This window comes from Gracilinanus agilis, chromosome 1 (assembly GCF_016433145.1).
Source record: "Gracilinanus agilis isolate LMUSP501 chromosome 1, AgileGrace, whole genome shotgun sequence".
NCBI lineage: Eukaryota > Metazoa > Chordata > Mammalia > Didelphimorphia > Didelphidae > Gracilinanus > Gracilinanus agilis.
The window spans coordinates 146,122,768-146,143,418 of record NC_058130.1 but is presented as its reverse complement, the minus strand read 5'-3'; the positions used below and the strand labels follow the sequence as shown (position 1 = coordinate 146,143,418).

General features: G+C 36.7%; 1 long non-coding RNA gene across 1 annotated transcript; it reads left to right on the top strand.

Annotated features, from left to right (window-relative positions):
* Positions 1-743: 743 nt before the first annotated feature.
* On the top strand, positions 744-20,163 carry LOC123231836. The gene is made up of 3 exons (XR_006505126.1): positions 744-893; positions 1,274-1,321; positions 19,292-20,163. It is a non-coding gene; the product is annotated as an uncharacterized LOC123231836 (long non-coding RNA).
* Positions 20,164-20,651: the final 488 nt, after the last annotated feature.

Genomic DNA, 20,651 nt, shown 5'->3' with positions numbered 1-20,651 from the left:
TGATTAATGTTTTATCAAAAAAGAAGACAATAATGTTACCCACCTCCAGAAAGAGGGGATAGACTAAATGGACAGAGTGAAAGACATTTTTAGATACTGGAATTCCTCTATTACAGGTATATTTGCTTAAATAATAATTTTTAAAAAGATTTTCCTTTTTTGTTGGGGGGAAGAAAATTGCTTGATAATGGACAAAAATTAATTTTAAAATTTCACCTAAAGATGGTTTGAAAGGTAAAGGGACTGCCTGGGCTTTCTCATTGTGGCACTAAGTTTGGAGTCAAAGGACTTGGATTCGAATTCTGATTGTGCCCCTTTATCACACCTGTGAACTTGGGCTTGTCCCTTTAGTCTTCTGTACCCTAGCCTCTCCTGTTGTAAAATACGGGGTTTGGACAAGATGTCCTACCAAGGCCCCTTCAAAACTGAGCCAATGGGGAGGTCGCCTTCGCCAGGCTGAGAAAGGAAGGATCCTGAAGGTTTTTCCTTTTTACTGAGGGGAAAAGAGAGAGATTCTATCTGTGCACAGGGAGACACTCGGAAGGTGCGACCGGGGGAAAGATGGTACGAGAAATTCTCCCTGGACTTAAGCCGGGTCCCAGCCCGCAGATGCTCTGGGCGGCAACCGGTTGCTATGGGCCCGCTCCCCAGGCGGACTGGGTTGCTAGGGCCGCCATTTTGGGAGTGCAGGTGCTCCCGGAAGGGGATGGCGGCCGCGGCTGTTTCTCTTCCGGTCCCGACGACTGTGGCGGCGGCGGCGGCGGGTCGGTGTAGAAAATGGCGGCTGTGCAGCGGGCTGGGCCTGTCCCCTCAGTACCGCGGACGGACTGAGGCCTCTCTGCGCCTTTCTCCCTTATCCCCCACCTCCTCCCCGTGCACTTTACACACATGAGGTGAGCAAGGGCTCTATAGTGGGTGAGCTCTGTGTCCTCCCCCTGAGGCTGCTGGTCACTCCTCGCCCTGGGGCCAGGGCTGCGCCGCCGCCACCGCCGCCTCCTCCCTGCCCCCCCCCCTCCCCGCTAGCCCGCGCAGCATCCCCGGTGGCTCTGGCCCAGGGCTCCCCGGCAGCCGGAGGAGGAGGCTTGGCCGGGCTCTCCGCCGCCTCTTCTTTTCAGCCTTAATACCTCCCTGGTTTGCAGGCGTCCACCCGCCCGCCTCCGCGAGGCGCCCCCTCCCTCTCTCCTCTCTCCCCTGCCTGCCCCCTGATTGCAATTCCTGCAGCGGCTCGGGTTCAGGGTGATTCTTGTCTTTTTTTCTCTTTTCCCTCCTGCAGAGAATTGGAAGCTAAAGCTACCAAAGAAGTCGAAAGGAAACTAAGCAGGTAAGAAGAATGGTTTTAAGATTTGCCCTTGCTTCCCCGCCCCCCCCCCCCAAAAAAAAACAGCAACCTCGTATCATCTCACTTTGGCCCCTTGGGTACCACAGTCTGATTTTTCGGTAGAGGCTCTCTCAGCCATGTTAGTAAACGGGGGTACAGTTGTCAGAACGTCAAAGGGTAAAAGCAAGCTGCCACGGAGGAGAAAAAGACTGCAGGACCGGTAATATTATGCTTGCATTTCTTTTCTTTCTTTCTTTTTTTAAAGCTTAGTTGTTTTAAACTCAGTTTTAAAACAACAACAACAAACTAGAAAAACCTCACATGCGTAGATATTAATTATGGAACCTGTGCATTGATTACTCTCCGTTACATGGGTTGACTGCATTGTGTGACCAGTGCTCAGAGGTGGCCCCTATGTTGTGCTGTCAAAATGTTTTGGCTTTTCTGTGATTACTTTACAGCGCAAATAGTTGCCCTCGTAAAGATACAGTGTTGTTGTTGTTTTTCCCAAATGCATTTTTTGATACTGCAGTCATTTGGATTCAGTTGCATCTGAATCTGGTTTTGTCCTTGAACTTCACCTAACAGCTATGTTTTATTTCCTTTAAGCTACATTTGTTTCCTCATTTGGTTCATAATTTAAGAAAATCAATACGGAAAAGAAGTAAATCTGGTCCCAATAAGTTTCCATTTTTGACAGAGTGCTTTGGTGTTGATAACTTAAAAGTATAAATTTTAAAAAGAGGGAAATTTGAAAAATATTGTTAACGAAATGCCTAACTTTGCTGATATTGCTTAAGAAGCAATAGAGGAATGTTTTATATTGAACTGTTTTGCATATCCATTTTCTGTCTTTGTTGTGCTTTTTCACATTAGTCCTTTTATTCTTTCTTTGGTTTCCTTCACTTCCCTTTTATGCTATATTTGAACCTCAAGAGAAACTTCTAGGCTGGTAAAATAAATTTTTACTCACAGTTTTACTCACCCAGGGAAAGAATACCAATGTGGGGATTGAAGAAAGTTAATTTCTTAAGCATAGACTGTTAGAGCAAGGAGGGAATTTAGAAATCACACACACACACCCATCTTGTTTTATTAATGAAGAAACTGAGGCTTTGAGAGATTGTGATCCGTTGCAGGTCATAAGACTGGTAAGTAGCCTAGTCTAGACCAAAAGCCAGAACTCCTATATTCAGGTCTTAATGTGGGTAGTTTATCCCAGAAGCTAATATCTCAGATTACATTATTAAAGCTTGAGAGTTCAAGTCCCCTAAATGCATTTCCATGATATAACATTACTCCTAGTTTATATTTTGAGTTTGACAAATGAATACTACTTCAGGTTATTTCTTTATATAATTAAGGGCTGGGCTGATACAGAACTTTTGGTTGTTTAGTAGGTTTCCGATTAGGATTCTTTTACACAGTTACAGGACTATTGTAAAGTGACATCCACTTGAAATAAAGGAGTTTTTATTTCATTTGCCCAACTATTACAGTTGCTTGAGATATAAGGGCATTTTGTAGTTAAATACTAATTAAAATAGAATTAACATGTATAGTCAGAATAAAAAGCAAAGAAGGGTGACTTATTTGGGGGAATATATTTCCCTGCCCTTTATTGTTTTATTTTTCCTTTAGGCAAGTCCCCTAACCTGTTGTTCCCAGAGTAATCTTTAAAGTTTTACCCTGAGATACACCTCTGCCCATATAGCAGATATATTTACCATGTGTTAAAAGTGGTTAGGAGAGGCTGTATGTGACGTGAATGAATAAGCTAAAGGGATAGCTATCTAAAATCAAGGCAGCTTGAGTTGCAGGCCTGCCTCAGATACTACCAAGTCCATGAAGTCATTTCATCTCCCAGTGACCCAAGCTGCTTTAAGGTCAAGTAGCAGAATTAACTATATGTATGGAGGAGTTTACCCCACTGAGAGCTCCCTACTTCCTAAGACACAAAGTGTCAGGAAATCATAGGTCTGAACTCTCAAAAAGATGATTGCAGATTTAGTAGTGGTTCGCATGAATAGTATACGAGGTAGGAATGGCAATTTTGTACTACTTTTCAAATAATAGTTTCTTGGTTGATATTCTACCAATTGGATTTTGAAGTCCAAATTTGTTTCCACAATGTGAAAGAAAACTGAACTAGTCGGTGCTAGCTAATAGGATATTGGGTGGATAACTAAGATTACTAGGGTTCATTCCAGTTATAAAAATCTATGATCATAGTTTTAACAGCCAGAATTTTACTCTTTGCCAAAATCAATTTTATTTTTAAAACTACTAATTGAGAAATCTTTATTATTTTATCTTCTTTAATTTAAAAAATGCTTATTGATATCTGTTCCTTTATTATAGTCATTTCTGGAATTCTCCCCTCTGCCTTCATCCCCTTTGTGACAAAGGGAGGAACCAGTTTTTACTTTTTGTTATTTTCTAGTATCATAAATTTAGAATTGGAAGGGACCTATAAGCCATCTAGAACTACCTTTTCATTTTAGAGAAATTGATGTAAAGAGTATTTAACCAAGGTCATTAGACATTTTTTGTAGACTGGAAAAGAGTCCAGGATTTAGAGTTAGAGAACTTGGATTTGAACCTAGCTTTGCTACTTACTACCTATATGTAGTTAGGCACATAATTTTAATTCACTAGTTCTCAGTTTCCTCATTGATAAAATGAGAAGAGTTGGACTAGATGATTTCTGATATCCCTCCCATCTCTGTGTCTCTCTGTTTTTATGATACTCTACAAGTGAAGCAAAGCTAGGATTTGAATCCTGGTCATCTGACCAAATGCAGTGTTCTTTCCATTGCACCAGCTGCTTCCCCAGTTTTACTCCAGAATAAATGTTAAACTCTTTTGAATTAGTCAAACCTTGATTGTTTAATTTGAAGTCTTATTCCCTATGGTATAACTTTTAATTTAAAAATAAAAAAGACTACAATTACCTAAATTAATTTTTTCTGTTCATTGCATTCACATAATTGAACATTGGTGGTATCAGTCTTAGTCTAGTGTATATGTTAAATGTTACTTGTTGAATTTTTTTTTAAGATAAATTATCAAATACCATTTTAGGAACTAAAATACTTGTGAAAAATTCCTTAATTGACCTGCTGTCATTTATCAACTTAAGTTCCATAAATTTTCTTATATTTGTTTTCTTAAACCTCATCTTCCTTTTTTGTGATGAGGTTTATGTGCCATTGAACTAATAAAATTACTAGGTTTCCTGTTAGCTCTTCCTGTCAAATATATGGCATATGCTTTGATATTACCAGACACATTCCAAAAGGATTCTTTCTGGAATGTGTAATTTAGCCCAGTATTAATAGGAAGTTTTTATTATAATTGATGAAACTTAAAGATGGTTCACTTTAGGCTTCTGGCATCCAATATTTCTTTTTAGAAGTTTAGGTTAGGAAAACTTTGTGCCTTTTGGATGTGTGTTTTATAGGATATAGAAATTTGTTAGCATAGCTAAAATTTGTATATTCCAATTATACATAAAACCTGATCTTGTTAGACTGACCCCAGCTGGACCAAAACTAACAAGCACTGGGGAAAAGAGAGTAATCTTACTATTATTTATCTGCTCATAGGTTCTAGAATTGATAGGCACCTTAGAGATTACCTGGTTTAGGATTTAACCTGGGGTTCATGAACTTGTTTTTTCCCAATATTTTGATAACTATTTCAATTCAGTTGGTTTCCTTTGTAATAATATATATTTTATGCATTTAAAACATTATTCTGAAAAAGTGATCCATAGACTTCACCAAACTGCCAAAGTTGTCTGTGACACAAAAAAAATGTCAAGAGCTACAATTGTGCATTCTTTCCTCATTTAAAAAAGAAAACTGAGGTCCCCCAGTGGTGAGGTTACTTAGCCCAAGGTTATATAGTTGCAAAATGGGTATTTGCATCTAGGTCTTCTCCCCAAAGTTAGTGAGTGTTCTTTCTGCTATAATTTGCTGTATCTCCAGGGTAAAGCATTTCTAAATAACCTGCTGTGAAAGACCACACAATAAGAACAGTAATTAACAGTTTTATTAGTTTAAACTGAGACATATTCCCCCAAACATTTGAAGTAGTAATAATTGCAGGTTTTCATGTTAATAGTTTACAGCTGATAAAGTTAATTGCTGCTTTTATGATTGTGTAATCTTTTCTGTAGGTTGCTATGAAAATAGTGTTGCTAGTCATAATAGTTGCTTGTTTTGGAGATGAACTAAGGGAAGACCGCTATGTAGGGAAGAGCCAGATTTGAGGTATGGCTCGTTTCTAAAGAGCACTGTTAGCCAAAGTTACAGTAGTAATAGCATCCTTCTATCATAAGAGAATATCAAGAAAGAATAGTATATAGTAGAGCCCTGTGTCCAGTGGGGTTACATTCCAACACCTACTGTGGCTGAAAACATGAATATAAATAAACACCTGCTGACCCCATATTATAATGTTATTTTCTTGTACGTACATTCCATTCCTGAAGCCTCAGACAGTTCTCACTTTAACTTTTAATATCTATGTTAATTTTTAGTGTATAGTACTATACTCTCTCCCCCCAATTCTGCCAGTCAGCTTGAACTCCATGCCCATATCCCTTCCCTTCTTTACCAAAAACCAAAAAAAAAAAAAAAAAAAAAACACCTCTGAGTGAAAGTAGAAGTGTCACATTGAAAGAAGTCTGCCATAGGCAGACCTTTGCCATACATCTGCCAACCCCTTCCTTCATCTGGTGGCAGCCTCATTCTTTCCTCCCTTCTTTCCCTAGAATAACCACCAGAAACTGCAACCATAAATAAGCAAGAACTGCTATATTGTTATTTAGAAAGGAGAAAGTATTCTGAAGCATAGTTTTATTTTTCAGTCTTCAAAATAGGTATGAACATTGTATATAACTAAATTCTCCTACTTGAAATATTGAAATTTGTGGTTGTCAATAAATTAATATAAAACAACTAAGATTACTAATACTGTTTTTCGTAAGGAAGAGTTGAATTTTAAGCAACAATACATAATTATGTAACTGTCACTTACCTGATAGAATGGAATATTTAAAATAGATTGAAACCTCTTGGTAATGAAAAAGTATGCAGTTGTAAAATTAGTAACTTTGGTGACTGGCTGGAGGAGAAAGAAGACGGGTTCAAATCCTACCCCTATTAATACTTGGGACTTAATTTCCTCATCTATAAAAAGAGAAGGTTGGATTAGATAGCCTTTGTGGATACCTCCAGCTTTAAATCTTTGATCCTAGTAGAAAAATACGTTTAGAATCTTTGGTATTTTCTGAAATGTATTATTGATCAACTCTAATCAATTATCTCTAATATGAAAAGACTCAAGTAACTACTTCAAGTTAATGTCAGTTCTAGTAATTGTTAGGCATTTATTGAAATTTTGTTGCTACAAGTGTTTCTTAGCTTTTTTTTAGAGCTGCTTTGAAATCCTACCTAATACCACTCCTAAAACTAGGGAGTGTCACACATTAATAAATTTAAGTTTGAATATTTCACTACACCCCTTGAAAGAAAAAGCATTAGGGTGCCAGAAGGGAAAACCTAACTTGGGGGATTCATGCCCTATTATGTGCAAACGTGATAGTAGGCCCTTTGGAAGGTATACTAAAGAAATAGAAATTAATGTCCCTACCTATGATTTGTAGTATAGCAAGGTAGTCTAAATATAGAGAGAATCATGGAATTTTAGAAATTAAAGGCACCTTGTTCATCATCTAATCTTGCCCATCACAATTTGTATATGAAGAAACAGACCTAGGGAGGTTAAATAACTTCTGAAAGTCAGTAACGAGAAGATGATTTGTTATATATGATACATAATATATATTATAATAACTGCGTAGTTATTCCTTAATTCATCTCCAGATAATTCTTTATCCCTATGGCTACTCTAGACTTTTTCTACTCTCTTCTAACCCTCAAACCTCTAACTTTGCCTCTATTCTTTAAGAAGGTCACCGTTTTCTGACTTGAACTCCCTCATTATTTTTTCTTCCTCAACATTTTTCTGAATCTTTTATCTTCTCCTTTTTTCCTTTCACTGAGGAAGAGCTGATCTTATTGACATTAGACTAGTTACATAATCAGCCATAGAAAAGATGAAGTGTACCATAGGAAAATATCAAAAGCTTACCCCTTCTCTTATGTTTTCATTGACTTTGCCCTTGATTTGTGCACAGACTATTGTCAAAAAGTTTTTATGGAGATGTAAAAGCAGCCATGTGAATTGATAGTTGCTGTTGTCTGCTCAGTTTTTTGTTGTTCCTGATTTCTTGCATTTCTTTTGAAATCTGCCTTTGTTTGAGATTTTTTTTTTTAGACCCTTACCTTCCATCTTAGAATAAATACTGGATATTGGTTCTAAGGAAGAAGAGCTGTAAGAGCTAGGCAGTGGGAGTTAAGTGACTTGCCCAGAGTCACACAGCTAGGAAGTGTCTGAGGTCAGAGTCAAACCCAGGAAACCCCCCCCCCATCTCTGGGCCAGGCTTTCAATCCACTGAGCCCCCTACCCCCTTCTTTGAGTTATCTTAAACATGAAGTACTTTTAAATTTGTTTTTACTTTCTGTATGCATTTCTTTTTTTTCTTATAAATGTCTTGTTAATGTTCTCCTCCCCACTCCTCTTTCATCACTATCACTTCCCAGTGATTTGTCCCTTGCAACCAAAACATATGGCCATATCTGAAAATGTGTGTCTCATTCTGCCTCTATTGCCCTTTTCGGATAAGAAGTAGAAGGCTTGTTACACACAAATTTTGCATTTGGCAGGTCCAGCTAGTTTTTCTGACTTTAGTATTCTTAAGTTCCTTTGTTATTTTCTCATTTTAGTGCATAAATTATAAATTGTGATGCAGCCTTGCTAGGAAAGCTGTGAATGATTGCTATTTGTCATAAATCTTTAAAACTGTATCAGTGTCCAAGCTTGCCACACTGATTGCCTCAAGTTCAGTTAAGTTGCAATGCCTTGTTGTACCTCAATAAAACAATAATTTACAGTTTAAAAAAAACCTTGTGGAAGGAGCTCTTACTCTGGAATTATAGGACTTGAGTTCACATCCCAATTGTCATTTAATCTGTATAACCTTGGTGAACATCTCTGAGCATGTTTTCTCCTCTATAAAATGAGGGAGTTAGACCTCAAATGTCCTTTCTAATTCTAGATTTATAATTATGTCAGATGACCTTGATTTGAATCCTAACTATGCCACTTACTACCAGTGTTATCTTGGCCAAGTTACCTTACCTTACTGGGCCTCGGTTCTCTCATCAGTAAAAAGATTGGGCTTCAAAAGGTCTCTTTGAGCTCAAAATTAACAGTCATCTGAAACATACTGCACTGGCTATTGAGACTAGATAGTGTCCAAGGTAGTCCACTATCGTTACTGATAAAATGAGTACTGTAAAACTCAGCAGACCTATTCCGTTTTGTGTGGGAGTTTTTTCCCATTTCATTTACAAATATTCTTAAGATGATCTGAATTTTATACTAAATTCATTTCAGGCTCATTTTCTCTTGAATTGCTTTTTGCTATCTTGAAAAATAAGATGTTGCTTGTAGTTTTCATTTATAATCTTCTATTCCTCATAGTTGTGGTTTTTTTTAACCCTTGCTTTCTGTCTTAGTGAGACCTCTAGGACAGAATGGCAAGAGATAGGCAAATGAGGTTAAGTGACTTGCCTAAAATCAGATAGGAAGTATGCTGCCAGTTTTGAGTCTAGTACAACCCATTTCCAGACCTGGAAATGAGCCACTTAACTGCTCTTCCCTTCTCTCTCTCTCTCTCTCTCTCTCTCTCTCTCTCTCTCACACCCTTACCTTCCATCTTAGAATCAATATTGTGTATTGGTTGCAAAGCAGAAAAACAGTAAGGCTAGGCAGTGGAAGTTAAAGTGACTTGCCTAGGGTCATATTTGAATCCAGGACCTCCTGTCTCCAGGCCTGGAACTCAAATCTACCAAACTCCTCATATTTTTTTTTTTAATTTTTTTAAACCCTAATATCTTTTATATATATCTTATTTGTTACAGGGCTAGGCAATGGGGGTTAAGTGACTTGCCCAGGGTCACACAGCTAGGAAGTGTGAGGTCAGATTCGAACCCAGGACCTTCTGTCTCAAGGCCTGGCTCTCAATCCACTGAGCCATTCAGCTGCCCCCCCTCATACTTTCTTAATGTCACCATCCACTTGCTGCTCTTTCTTTCCCTCTAGACAGAGAAGAGAGTCCTCCTTTTGTCTTTGTATTTCTTATTTTTGTTAAAGGCCATTGATCCAATTTCTTCATGGGTTCCCTAAAACTTTGCTCCAGCGATTATTCCTTCTCTATTATCCTTTTTCTTTTTCTTTTTTTTTCTTATTACTGGCTCTTTTCCATCTGGCTACAGATATTCCCAGGACTCTACACTTTTAAAGCCATCCTTTGACCATTCTTCTATCCAACTACTTGTCCTTTTCCTTTCTCTAGCAAATTTCTTGGGGGGGGGGGGAAATGTCTACATACCTTTTTTTTTTTTTTTTTTTTTAACCCTTGTACTTCGGTGTATTGTCTCATAGGTGGAAGATTGGTAAGGGTGGGCAATGGGGGTCAAGTGACTTGCCCAGGGTCACACAGCTGGGAAGTGGCTGAGGCCAGGTTTGAACCTAGGACCTCCTGTCTCCAGGCCTGACTCTCACTCCACTGAGCTACCCAGCTGCCCCCTACATACCTTTTTCTTTGCCTCTTGTCACCTTCAGTGCAGTCAAGGTTTAGCTTCCCCCTTTGCCTATACAGAAGGGAGCAAAATTGATGATGATGTAGAAAATCTGGAGAATTGAATCAGAATTGTGACCTGCTTTGCAGCTTCATTCACTACCACAATTTCAGTCATCAACTTCATACATAGGAATCTCACATCTATATCACTAGTCAGATTTCTCTTCTGTGCTCCATACCCACCTGGATTTCTAGCCTCATTGTTTTTCCTTTTGAATTTTCTAATGATTTTCATCTTCAGCACCACTGCTCCATCTTCCGTATTCAAAACTTTGGACACATCTTTATTTCTTCTTTATCCCCTCTCTTTTTATATCTAGTTAGTTACCAAGCCCAGTAATTTCCATCATGGAAATGTCTCAGATCTTTTCTCAATTCCATACCTTCTGTCAGAACAATCTTATGCAAAAACCCGGTCATATCACTTCTCTGCTCAAAAATCTGCATTGGTTCCCTGTAGGCTCCTGAATAAGATTTTGTTTTATTTTCAATAATTTTTTTTCAGTTATTGACAATTCTGATATTTTGTGATTTAGATTCTCTCCCTCCCCCTTTTCCTTGAGGTGGCAAATAGTCTGATATAGATTATACCAGTTCTCTGAATAAGATTTAAACTTGAGTTAAGGTCCTTCATAATCTGACGCCACCCTACCTTTCCAGCATTATTGGTCCTGAACACTTCATATTGGAGCTAAATCTGGCTTTTTTCAGTAAGTAAAGGTCTGTGGTGGTTGTGTGAGGAAAGAGAAGGGGACATATTCAAGAGATTTTATGGAGGTAGATTGATAAGGCTTTAGAACCACTAAGTGTTGAAATTAGAAAGACAGAATCCCTGTCCTTGAAAAATATATATTCTAATGGAAGAGATAACATGTAAATAATAACTAGGTACATACGAGATTTATGCAGAGTATATAGAATGGTATCTGAAGTGGTCATCTGAAAGGGGGAAAGCATTTACAGCTGGGTAGATTTAGAAAGTGAAATTTGAGTTAAGTGAACAGAGGGAAGAATTAACACTAAAAGGACTAGAAATTGTATAATATCTTAAAGAACCAAGCCACATCAATTGACAATGTGTGTGTTTTTTTTTTAATAAGGCAAAGAAAAACAGGATAAGATGAAATGTTTAATTCAAAATAAAATAATTTTTTTTGTTAATTGATGCAACTAGCCCTTCTAGTGTTAAAGATGACTCTGATCTTATAAATGTGGGCAAATATCAAATTGACAAAGCTAACAAAAAAGGTGAAATGAGAATTGTTGGAGAGACTATGGAAAATAGACACATTTAATACACGGTTGGTGGAAATGAGAATTGATCCAGCCATACTGTAAAACAATTTGATTGATGCCACTTCCCCCTCAATCCCCCCCATCCCCTGTCATTAAATTATGCATATCCTTTGACCTAATAATACTCTGTGTAAAAATATTTTATTAGCAGATCTTTTGGTAGTGGCAAAGAACTTGATCCTAAGGGGTTCAAGTTAATCAGGAAAAGCCTGAACAAATTATAGCAATTGAATGCGATGGAATATTATTTCACTATAAGAAATAATAAAAGGAAAATTGGAGAGAAATCTGAGAAGACTTATATAAAGTGTTGCAGAAAGTGAGGTGAGCAGAACCATGAGTACAATTTATGCAATTATAACAATTGTAAAGAAACAACTTGGAAAGTCTTAAGAATTCTGGTTATAGTTATGCAGTGACCATCTATAATTCCAAAGGACTGGTGATAAAGTATGTTGCCCATGTCTTTATAGAGAAGTGATGGACTTGAGACAGAATGATATGTATAGTTTTTGGACATGGCCAAGGTAGAAATTTGTTTGACTTGATTATGCATATGTTAAAAGTTTCTTCCTTCCTTCCTTTTTTTTTTTTTTTTTTACAAGAGGATGATATAAGAAATAGGGATTACCAAAAAAGAGAAGAGTCAATGAAACATTTGTGAAGTACACCAGAGGATAGAAGGAAGACAGAAGACTGAAGAAAGGAAAGGAAAGCTAGAGTAGGGATAATGGATTAGGAGGAAAGGGAGGTCTGGAAGGACCAGAGACCATGGCGAGAGATGAAGGAAGGGTGAAACATAGAGGGGGAGAGAAAGATGCAAGAATCAGAGAGAAATTTCCAAAAGTGATAGATCACTTAGAATATAGAATGCTTATAGATAGATATTATGGACGAAGAAGAATAAGAAGTGTTAATGAGCCAATATGTATATTTCATTCAGTCCAAACCCAGTAGCCATTTTCTAGGGGAGCAATACTTGTATATTTGAGAAGGGGCAGGGGATAAGGATGTACAAGAAAGAGGGAATAAGAATTTTATATCACTTACTCTGTGTCAGGCACTGTGCTAAGTGATTTGTTTTCATTCGTCCATTTATTTATTTATTTCCCCAATACTGTCTCATTTGATCTTCACAACAATCCTGTGAGATAGAGCTTATTATCCCCATTTTACAGTCAAGGAGATGTATCACTACCACCTGATAACACAAAGCACAGATCAATTGCCACTGATGGGCAGGGGAAACTACTCCCACCACCTAAACTACTACCTTTCCCAGATCTTGGAGGAAGCAGTCCAGGACCCCTGAGCCTAGGAGTCTCTAAAAGAGCAGTGTTCCCTTAGACCTGTGGCTACACCCTCCAGTCTTTGCCATCAACTAGAACAACCTTTGAAAAAGCTATCCCAAAATAGTGAGGGATACAGTATAGCTAGAATAGGGATTCTTAATTATTTTTAACTTTCTTTTATATATTTATTTTTTCAATTACATGTAAAAATAGTTTTTTTATAATTGTTTTCTGATATTTTGTAATTCATATCCCCCCCACCAGTGATAAATGATCTATTATAGGTTATACCATTGCTTTCATGCAGTATGTATTTCTATTTTCCCCATACAGTGATAAAAGTCAAATCATACATACAATAAAAAATCATGAAGGAAATAAAGTGAAGGATGTCATGTTCTAATGTGAAATCATTCTTTGACTTTGGACAGCATTTTTTTATCATGAGTCCCTTTGGGGTTATTTTGGGACCTTATTTTGCTGATAGTTTAGTCCTTCATCTGCTCAACAGATACGCTATTCTGGTACTGCACATGCTGTTTTCCTGATTCTGTTCCCTTCACTTTGCATCAGTTCAGTTTTTCTGAATTCATCCCATTCATCATTTCTTAGGGCACAATAGTATTCCATTACAACCATATACCTCAAATGATGTAATATCCTCTCAGTTTCAGAGAACTGCTAAAAATAATAGGTCTTTTCCCCCAATTTCTTTGTGATAAAGACCCAATAGCGATATTGCTGGATGAAAGGGTATGCATCGTCTTTGGATGTGGTTCCATATTGCCCTCCCAGAATGGTTGTATCATTTCCATGAACAGTATATTAGTGGGGGCAGCTGGGTAGCTCAGTGGATTGAGAGCCAGGCAGGAGGTCCTAGGTTCAAAGTCGGCCTCAGATACTTCCCAGCTGTATGACCCTGGGCAAGTCACTTGACCCCCATTGCCCACCCTTACCACTCTTCCACCTATGAGCCAATACACAGAAGTTAAGGGTTTAAAAAAAACAAAACAGTATATTAGCATCCTGATTTTCCCACATTCTCTCCAACATTTATCATTTTCCCTTTTGGTCATATTAGTCAATCTGATAGGTATGAGGTGGTATTTCAGAGATATTTTGAACTGCATTTTTCTAATAAATAGTGATAATGGAGCATTTTTTCCACATGACTATAGATAGTTTAAATTTCTTCATCTCAAAAGTGCTCTTGTTTTCACCATTTATCAATTGTAGAATATTTTGTATTCTTATAAATTTGACTCAATTCTCTTATATTTTTGAGGAATGAGGCCTTTCTCAGAGACACTTTCTATATCATTTCTTCCCAGGTTGTTGATTCCCTTCTAATTTTGGTTGCATTGGCTTTGTTTGTGCAAAAACTTTAATTTTTTGTAATCAAATTATCCATTTCGTTTTTTATGTTCTCTATGTTTCATTTATCATATATTCTTCCCTTATCCATAAATCTGACAGGTAAACTTTCTCTGTTCTTCTAATCTGTTTATGGTATCCTTTATTTCTAGATCAAGTATCCATTTTGACTTTATCTTGGTGTATGGTGTGAGATGTTGGTCTATGCCTAATTAGAATAGGGATTCTTAATTTTTTTGTGTGTCATGGACCCCTTCGGCTTTCTGGTAAAGCTTATGGAACCTTTTTCAGAATCATATTCTTAAATGTAAAAAATGACTTACATAGGATAAAAATGGAAATTAATTATATTGAAAGACAATTATCAATATTTTTTAAAACTTAAAGTCACTGACCCCAGGTTTTAAGATCCTTGACCTAGAAGATTCTCTTTCCCTTTGGCATTCTTAAGGGTCCAGCTTTTTTTTTTTTTTTTTTGGTGATTATTCCTCTTTAGCAAGTTGGTAATGACTTTCCACCTCAGACATAACAGGGAAGGAAAGAAAGAAAGAATTATACAGCATTTACTTTGTGTCAGTTGCTGTGCTAATTGCTTTTTACAGGTATTTCATTTGAGCCTCACAGTAGTTCTGTGAAATAGATGCCATTTTTATTCTTCTTTTATAGACACACACACACACACACACACACACAAAAGTCTCATGAGTTCCTCACTCAGAATCCACTGTTTGTTTTATTCTGGCAAGCTTCAGTACCTTGTTTCACAGTACACAATAATTTAAAGCAGAAGGTTCAGAATAGGGGGGAGTAAGTAAGAAGAGGCATCTGACAAATGAAGAACTGAAAAACTCTTAAATTAAAAGTCAAAAACATAGTTTGGGGCCATTCTATATTGACCCACTGTTTTGAGTGTTACTCATTGGGACTAAGAAAAACGCATCTAATCCCTCCTCCACAATTGGTTAATATAACACTGGTTCTGGAATCAGAAGACCTTGGTTCAAATAGCACCTGTGGTTCCTACCTTTGTAAACTTTGGTATGTTAATTTACCTTCCTTGGCTTCAGTTCCCTCATCTGTAAAATGAAAGAGTTTGACTAAATAGCCTATGAAATAGCTGTGAAACCATGAATCTGTGAAATACTTTTTAAAAAGCATCATGTCTTGTCTCCCTTCCTCCTTCAAGTCCTCTCTTCTCCCAACCTTATTGCTTTGTCCAGTGGCCCTCTAGATAATTTTCAGTTTATAAATAGATGAAAAAGAATAGATGTAGGGCAAAAACAAAGAAAGGAACAAAAGTGGAAATGGAAGGAAGAAAAGAGTATTGTGTGCATATCATCTTTAGTTTTAAATAGCTCCCCACATCCAGTTCTGTATAATTGGATTAAATGACTCAGGCCTTACTACTGATTGACAAGGGTGACTGGGTTCTACTCCCTGGGAGGTAATTATTTGTTGAAGAGCTATTTCTTCAAAATGGTCCAGTCTAAAAAGTAATAGGCAATTTCCAAGCTCTCCCTTTCAATCCACTGTCATCTCAGAATAAACATCCTAAAATAAACTTACATGTCCTCCTCAAATTGGCTTTGTTTATAAACTTCAGTTTTCTGTAAGGGATACTCCTGTGATTCTTTGGACTAGATTACTTCTCTAGACACTTCAAACTTCAGATTTTTTGATCTGTGCTTCTCTCTTCAACTCCTCTACTATCAATCAGTACCATCTAAGGTTCTTAATATCTCTCACTTTGATGTAATTATTTCAACTGCCTAGACCTCCTTGGACAAAGGTCCATTTACACAGCCAAGCTCATCTGCTGCCATCATGTCTCAACTCCCTTGGAAGTCACAACCATGTTTTCAGTGAGCCTTTTAGGAGGATACATAGATTTTCAATAGGTAGAGCAAAGATTAAGTTTGAAACATTTACAATTAGTACAGTTTAGCAAAAATGTATAGAGCATAATAGTGAAAAATATTAGGTCAAAAAGAGGTTGAAGGATTATGAAAGGCCTTGGATCACAGACTAAGTTTGGACTATTATTTAGCAGACTGTGAGAAACCCCAAAGGTTTTTGAGCAGAGGGAGCTTCTTTAGAAAGATGAAATCTGGGTAGCTGGGTAGCTCAGTGAATTGAGAGCCAGGCCTAGAGACGGGAGGTCCTAGGTTCAAATCCGGCCTCAGACACTTCCCAGCTATGTGACCCTGGGAAAGTCACTTGATCCCCATTTGCCTACCCTTACCACTCTTCTGCCTTGGAGCCAATACACAGTATTGACTCCAAGATGGAAGGTAAGGGTTTAAAAAAAGGGGGGGGGGGCAGCTGGGTAGCTCAGTGGATTGAGAGTCAGGCCTAGAGAATGGAGGTCGTCCTAGGTTCAAATCCGGTCTCAGACACTTCCCAGCTGTGTGACCCTGGGCAAGTCACTTGACCCCCATTGCCCACCCTTACCACTCTTCCACCTATGAGACAATACACCGAAAGTTAAGGGTTTAAAAAAAAAAAAAAAGAAAGAAAGAAAGATGAAATCTGGCAAAGTATATAGCCTATATTGGAAGGAATAGAGAGTGGAGAGAGAGATCTATTAGGAGACTATTATTAGTCCAAGGGAAGAAGTTATAAAAACCTGAATTTGAAATAGTAGCAGTGAGTATGGAAAGAAAGAAAAAAGATCTGACAGATATGAATAACACAAATGCTGTGAAATAATTATTTTTCTAATTTAAAAGCCTTCTAGAAGTTTGAAGTCAGAATTTCATGGAGGAGGGAAGAATGGGGATATTTAATTGACTTTTTTTACCCAATCTTAACTGAACTTTGAAGTCATGTTTATTGATGTGCAATATTTCACTTCAGCTAAAATAGGGTTCTGTTGTACATGTTAATTATTATTTGCCAAGATCAGCATTTTGGCAGTGTATTTAACTTTTGATTTTTCTTTCTATACTTTGGTAGTATGAAAACTATTTCCAAACTTATCTAAAATTTAAAGATATTTAAAGTGTTTTTGTTGATTGGATTTAGGATTTGACTGATGAAATGTGTTCTAATTCTCAAATTCTGTGATCCAGAGCTTGGATTGAAAAAATCATATTATAACCATAGATCACTAACTTGAGTGACATCCTCAAATGTCTAGAGGAAGTTGCATATTGAATAATAGCAACAGCTTTGTGAATTTTGCTTTTGCAATATAAGGAAAATTAATATTTATGAGATAACTTTTCAAAAGTAAAATGTCAAATTGCAGACCCAAAAGATAGTAGGCATTCGGTACCCAACAGTAGATAAAGGATTTTATAAGGGAAGTGGAAGGCCCCAAAAGACAGACATTCCCTACTTTGCAATTTTGTTAAGAACTTGTATAAGTAGCTCCTAACTTGGTTCCACCAGCAATTAACATAGGTCAAATCCCTTTACCATCAGCTCTAAAGGATAAACAAAGGAAGTAGGGTGATTGTCCTGAATCAGACTTGAGTTCTGGTCCTAATTTTACCACTTAATAGCTTAGTGTTCTAGGGCCATTCACTTTACCCCTTTAAACCTCAGTTTCCTCATCTATAAAATGAAAGGGTTGGATTATATTATATAATCATTAGCTGGATCATTAAGTGATCAGCTTTAATATTCTAAGATGACTACACATTAAATGTATTAAAATATATTTTGAAGGGAGTTTCATTCAGGTATAGGTTCGATGACAATTATGAAATTAAAACAATATCATGAACCATCCAAGTGATATATTTTGAAGGGAGTTTCATTCAGGTATAGGTTCGATGACAATTATGAAATTAAAACAATATCATGAACCATCCAAGTGATGTCTTTTACCCTCTAGCCATCATCTTATCCCCTTCTTACCAGAACCTTGAACTTTACCCATGATTCTCTGTCCCAGTCTCTTCCTCTCCCCTCCTTCCAAGGATAATGTAGGTACCACTTATTTTAAAGCCATTATGCACATCCTTTAGAGTGAAGTTCAGTGAATCTTAATGTAAGTTTGCACCTAATTTAGCCCTTAAGATCATGCACAAAGGGAGCATGAGTTGCTATTTAGAGATATGGCCTGAGTCAGTGCAAACAGCCATATCGTACCTCAGATTTCCTACAGTAATGTGCCGTGTCAGAGGCTTACCGGCCTTTACAATTAAATGGTCTGGCAAACACATTCACAATTTGTAAAGTGATCAGCTATCCTACTCTACTCCCACCATAATCCCTATTTATGCTTGAGGCCCAGTACCTTAATTTTGAAAAATAAGTATTAACAAACAGTTCCCAATTTATGCATAATTTATACATAATCCTTAGAGAAAGAAAAAGCCACACCAGGCACATAAGACCCACATAGGAGGAACTCACCTTTCCTTTCAGTCTTTAGGATGTATCTCCCTCTCTCTCTCTTTCCCCATCTGCAGACCCTGCCAGTGATTCTTTTCTATTTCTGCCTATTGTGAGTAATAAAAATCTCTAAAAATATTCTGAAGATTTAGTATCATTCAAAAACCTAGTAAATTTGCGAGGCAGCTGAATTCCATCAGAGGTTGAAAATTAAATGTAGGGTTTTTATAAATCTAGCCCCCTCTAGTGGATTGGATTTAGCCTTATTCTGAAATAGTCAATGAAGAAGAGAGGTGTAAGGTAGATATATTATCTATGTCCTTAGAAAACTGAGTGGTAAATGAATTTTTGTAAATTTATACCTATCTTAATTATTCTAGGAAAATAGCATTATTTGAAGAAAACCCATAGTAAAGTTGGTTTTGTAAAATGAATAATGGTAATAATAACTTGCATCTATATGCTGCTTTAAGGTTTGCAAAGCTCAGTTCATATTAATTTATTGCGTCCAGTAAACAGCTGTCACTAAATAAATACTTATTCATTTTAACAAACATTAAAAACCTAACATATACTCTTTAAGTACTGGGGATATAAAGATAAAAAGAATTATATTCCATAACCTCAAGAAGCATATTGTGAAATGAAGAGTGTAACATTCTTACATATGAAATAGATCATAGATTATAAAGATGATAGATTTTAAAGCTGGAGGGCCCTTTTGAACCATAAAATATAACCTTATTTTATGGATGAGAAGATTGAAGCTGAGAAGTAGGTAACTTGCTCAGGGTCACAGAACTAGTATTTGAGTCAGGATTTGAACTCTAGTCTTCCTAACTAAGCTAAGTATGCTGTCTACTGTGCTACCTGACTTTCTCAAAATAGGGGCAAAGGAGAGGTCTGAAGTGCATTTTAGAAAAATTGAAGATGAAGATATCTTTCAGCTGGTATAATGGAGCAGGAGAAGGTGTTATGAAGGAGAGAAATGCCTGTATAACAGTTTGAAAGATGAGAAGGACTTACTTCAACACAGACATAGATGAAGAAGGATTATATGGGAAAGGTCAGGATAAAAAAACAGGTAACTATTAGTGGTCCAATTTGATTGGAATATAAAGTATGTGAAAAAGAATATTAGGGAGAAGTAGTAATCTGAGCTAGGAAAATCTGCAGCTATAAGTGAGAAAAATGGAAAAGATATGAGAGATTTGGGGGATAAGAATCAATAGGGTTTCATAATTATCAGAAGGGGATTTTGCAGGAAGGTACAGAGTCAAAGATGACTTTGAGATTTCAAGCTTAGGGTATTGGTGGGAGGGAAGATAGCAAATTGAATTGATAAAAATAATCAAATTTTTTCAGTTAATTTTGTATACTGAGTTGTTTTTTTTTTTAAAAGCAGAGTATAGCAGTAAATAGGTTTGAGGAAAGGTATATTTTGTGTTTTTATTTCACCCAAATTTTAAAATAAATAGACATTATAAAAACAAAACATGAAAAATAAAGGAAAAAACAATACATAAAAAACAAAATTAACATATGCCAAACATCAGTAAACAATAGTTTGCTTTTTAGCCATTTTCTCAGCTCTTAAAAGTTCTTCCCTTCACATTTTTCCCCCCCGGTATAATTGCCATATTTATGACAAAATCTGTAATAGTGCTGAGATAGCTCTCTCTCCCCTGCTCCACCCAGTTGGTCTGGGGTTAGTTATGTCTTTGATATCATTAGTACTGTTTTAGTAACCAAGACCATGTGTTTGCACCCCATTGTTTGGCAGGTTTACTTTATTCCATGGCCAAAGATACTTGTTCCATTGATAGCATATGGTCAAAATCATATTTATTACATTTGGAAATTGGACCCTTCTGATAGTGAGTTGGTCTTAGAGGAAGGATGCTATAACATTTTAATAGACTTTAATAGGCTTATGTTTGTATAATATATGTTAAGGTTATTTTTTAATTTTTAGATTAAGAAGAAATTATGAATTTTAAGAAAATTTTCTTTACTTTGTTCTCTTTATTCTTTGATCATAAATTATACCTTTATTTTATTCTTTCTTCAAATCTCTCTTTGTTTTCCTAATAGGGTTGAAACCAATGAAGTACTGAGTTTGAACCATTCTCTCAGTTTTGCCTATAATTCTCATCCAATCATCCTATTTTTCTACTGTGCCTTACTTTTCAGAGTATTTGTGAGGGAAGGAATGATGGAGAAACAGGATTGCATAGTAGAAATTACC